Below are 3,740 nucleotides of genomic sequence, written 5' to 3'. Positions count from 1 at the left end.
AATAAATTCTCTATTTAAATATTCCCCTTCAAAGTCCAACGCATTAAATTATTATGATTTGATTTGCTTATAATTTTCTCCCAGGATCACTTCTTTACAAGATATTTTAAATGTGTTTTTCTGAAATAGCAATAAATATTTTTGCTGAGCCACGTTAGAGATTAGTAATAACGCGCTACACGGTCAAAAACTTATCAAAATGTGTTTGGGGATATTCGCGCAGACACTCACACCCACACAAAATTACACTAGTTTCCAAAGAGCAAGTTTCTGTGTAATTTGTGACTCTGCCTTAGTTTGAGTTGTACCTGACAGGCAGTTGAACATTCTTCAGGCTTTGTTTACTCTCGGTAACAATGAGAGCTTGTCTTCATAAGGTTCATGGTATTGATTAAAATGAGTAAGTGAAAAATCAATCTATACCTCTTTTCAGAGGCCAGGTGACTCACCACCAATAATGAAAAAGGTATTTCATAGTTATTCTTCCAGGGCAGAAATTATGTAATCTCAGAAATAACAGCGAAGAGATAAGCCTCTAGTCTCTTAAAAATTACTTACATGCCCCAGAAAATTATCCAGGAGACATTTCTTCATTCAACACTAACTTTACAAAATATTAAATATCTATTATTGCACTCAGGGCATTTAAGAGGAAATAGGATGTGGGGGATTTAATCTATATTCTTAGCGAGTGTAGGTTAATGAAATCCTCACAAAACAAGGAACAAGGAAGGAGAACCAAGTGAAAGCAGACAGTGAGAAGGAACAGATGTTAGTGGTTATGAAGCAGCCACAACGGCATTTTGGTGAAATCGAAGTGTTCGAAGAAGGACCTAATTGATAACAGTTTGGAAGAGAAAATGTAAGTTAGATTTTCTAGGTAAAAGCTCTTGGATGTGGCCTTATGTGTTATAGGATTTAGTGAAAGAGAGAATGGATAGAATGTTTTCCGTTGGGAGAATCTCTCTACCTACTTTCATGTCGTCTTATGTCCAATTTTAGTATAAAATAATTATAATAATTACTCAATGTAACAATTATGTGTTAATTACAATAAAAATGTTATGACAGTAACAGGGACTTCCTCATGTGCAATAGTCTTGATCCCTTGCCTCAGCCTCTTAATCACTCCCTGTGCTGAAGGCAGTCACATATATGACGGTGACTTGGGCACAAGCAACTGGCTTGTTTGAAGAAGCCGTGGTATATCACTTTATGAAGATCCTCTGCCCGACGGCAGCATGCTCCTCTCTGCTGTATATGTGGGCAGGCCCATGTAGGTTGGCTACAGTTGTTCACTACCTTCAGTACAGCCTGTGACCAGAAGGCATGCATGTTAAGTTCAAAGCACTGTGATAAAGTAATTGGACAGGGGTCTCCTTTTTCGGCTTTGGAGCCCCCCTCCTTCTGTCTGTACAGGGGAGCTTCTTCTTTCTGCCTTCATTCTTCTTTCTGGCTTATTAAACTCTCCGTTCCATAAAACAAGCAAAACAAACAAATAACAATAAACAAATAAATAAATTGGACAGTAATTTCATTGCCAAATAATAAAATTAGTAATAATCGGCCAGGTGTAGTTGGCTCATGCTTGTAATCCCAGAGCTTTGGGAGGCCGAGGCAGGATCATCTGAGGTCAGGAGTTCAAGACCAGCCCAACCAATATGGTGAAACCCCATCTCTACTAAAAATATAAAATTAGCCGGGCATGGTGGCACGTGCCTGTAATTCCAGCTACTTGGGAGGCTGAGGTAGGAGACTTGCTTGAATCCAGGAGGCGAAAGTTACAGTGAGCTGAGATTGCACCACTGGACCCCAGCCTGGGCAGTAAGTGAAATTTTGTCTCCAAAAAAAAAAAAAAAAAAAAAAAAAAGCGAGTAATAATCTCCATTTACTTGAATCCCATGTGTGTATTTTTAATCCAGCTTATCCATGATCAGGGAAAACACAGTGTAATTATCCACTGGGGTCCCCGAATGCCAACTGACTTGTAATTTAATAATGAGAAAATCTAGAACACAATACTTCTAAGATCTTTTCCATATTTTGATGTTTGTGATTTAACCACATTTAAACACAAATGCCAATTTCAATCTGACAAATTATGTACATATAGCATGAAATAGGCTCATACGTCTGTTTTTACTAACATACAACAAATCTGTAAAGCAATCCTTCTTACTCAAGAAAGATGTCTCCAGTCTAAAATTCTTGCTTGAAATAATACATTCATCTACGTACTGTTTGCTAATGATACATACTACAGAGTTCTACAATCCAACAAGATCTTCATCTCATCATAAGAAATCGTGACATTTTAATTTTGTTCTGTGGTTAGAGGAATGCTACAAATGTACCTGCTTTAAACCAATTTTGGTTTCCTTTTAAATAAAAATGGTGCATTTCTAAATAGGAAAATTTTTTCTCATTCTCTAAAACAATTTTGTACACTTTTTTCTTTTAAAAATTCAACTTTATTACAAACTATTAATTAGTTATTAGCCTTTGCTTTTTGGTGAAAGCATGAGTGCAGTTTAAAAGCATATGAATGTGGAAACAAATTTATTTTCTTCCATTTTAAAGAGAATTTTCCTCATCTGAACAGTGCCAGACAGGAACATGTAATCTGTATTTTTTTTTGAACTACAAAGGGACCTTTTACCTGTGGAAGGAGTCAAGGGTAATTCACCCTAATTCACCCTATCAGGCTTGCGAATTTAGATTCTTTTTTTTTTTTTTCCTGCCTCAGGTTTATTTGTACAAATAGCAAGGAGGACCCCAGCCCCATGCAGATGGCAGCCTGGAGGTGGGGGTGGGAAGTCACATCAGTCCTTCTGTCCTCGGGTTGGCAGACAGAGATATCTACTCTGTAGCCTTTGTAGGGGCTTGGGCACCTTTGGGAGCCTGAGGTGGAATTGAAGCTGGAGCTGCAGCCTGGGCCTTGGTTTGATTCTTGGCCTTGGCCTTTGGCTGGCACAGCCGGAGGCCCTTGGCAATGCAAGCACGAGCACGCTTCCCAAGCTTGGGGTGGGCAATGTAGGCAAGTCCATCGAGCTTGCGGCTGACACCCTTTGGGATCTTGAGCTTAACCTCCTTGGGCTTTACGAGGGCCTCGATAGCCTCGGCATGTGCACTCATGGCCTTGGCATTGTTGGACTGCGTCTTCTTTAGGCTCTTCTTGTTGTGCTTCTTGGCAAAGCGCATGTTCCTCAGGAACTTGGAGTTCACCCCCTTAAGAGATTCATATCTTTGTGATTAGGATTACTTGATACCATTTCTGTGCCATTTTCGGGACTGGTTGTGTGTGGTGTGGTTCTTGGACTTGGCCATGTCTGCACCTGAAGCTGTGGCTCCCCTAGGTTCTCTTAATAACACCACCCACAATAAGCATGAGGAAGACACTAACGGTGTGAATCCTGGAAAAGTTACTTCAGCAAATAAGTTGAGACAGAAAAGTCCATTTCTGAAACCTCTGTTAGCTGAACTAAATAACCCAGCCTTAATCCCTTATTAAAAACAAGCAGTAGGCAAAGCATGGTGGCTCAGGCCTGTAATCCCATCGCTTTGGGAGGCCAGTGTGAGAGGATCAATGGAGGCCAAGGTGGTAGGATTGCTTGAGCCTGGCAGTTGAAGACCAGCTAGAGCAATATATTGAGATCCCATCTATAGAAAAAATTTAAAAAATTAGTCAGACATGGCGCCCGAGGTCCTAGCTAATCAAGATGAGGTTGGAGGATCCCTTG

At 40.1% G+C, this 3,740-nt stretch overlaps 1 pseudogene; it reads right to left on the bottom strand.

Annotated features, from left to right (window-relative positions):
* Positions 1-2,859: 2,859 nt before the first annotated feature.
* LOC105543580 lies at positions 2,860-3,327 on the bottom strand (annotated as a pseudogene).
* Between the last annotated feature and the right edge of the window lie 413 nt (positions 3,328-3,740).

This window comes from Mandrillus leucophaeus, unplaced genomic scaffold (genome assembly GCF_000951045.1).
Source record: "Mandrillus leucophaeus isolate KB7577 unplaced genomic scaffold, Mleu.le_1.0 Scaffold287, whole genome shotgun sequence".
In the NCBI taxonomy this organism is placed as follows: Eukaryota; Metazoa; Chordata; class Mammalia; order Primates; family Cercopithecidae; genus Mandrillus; species Mandrillus leucophaeus.
Note: the sequence above shows the minus strand (reverse complement) of the source record. Positions and strands in the feature narration are given on the sequence as shown.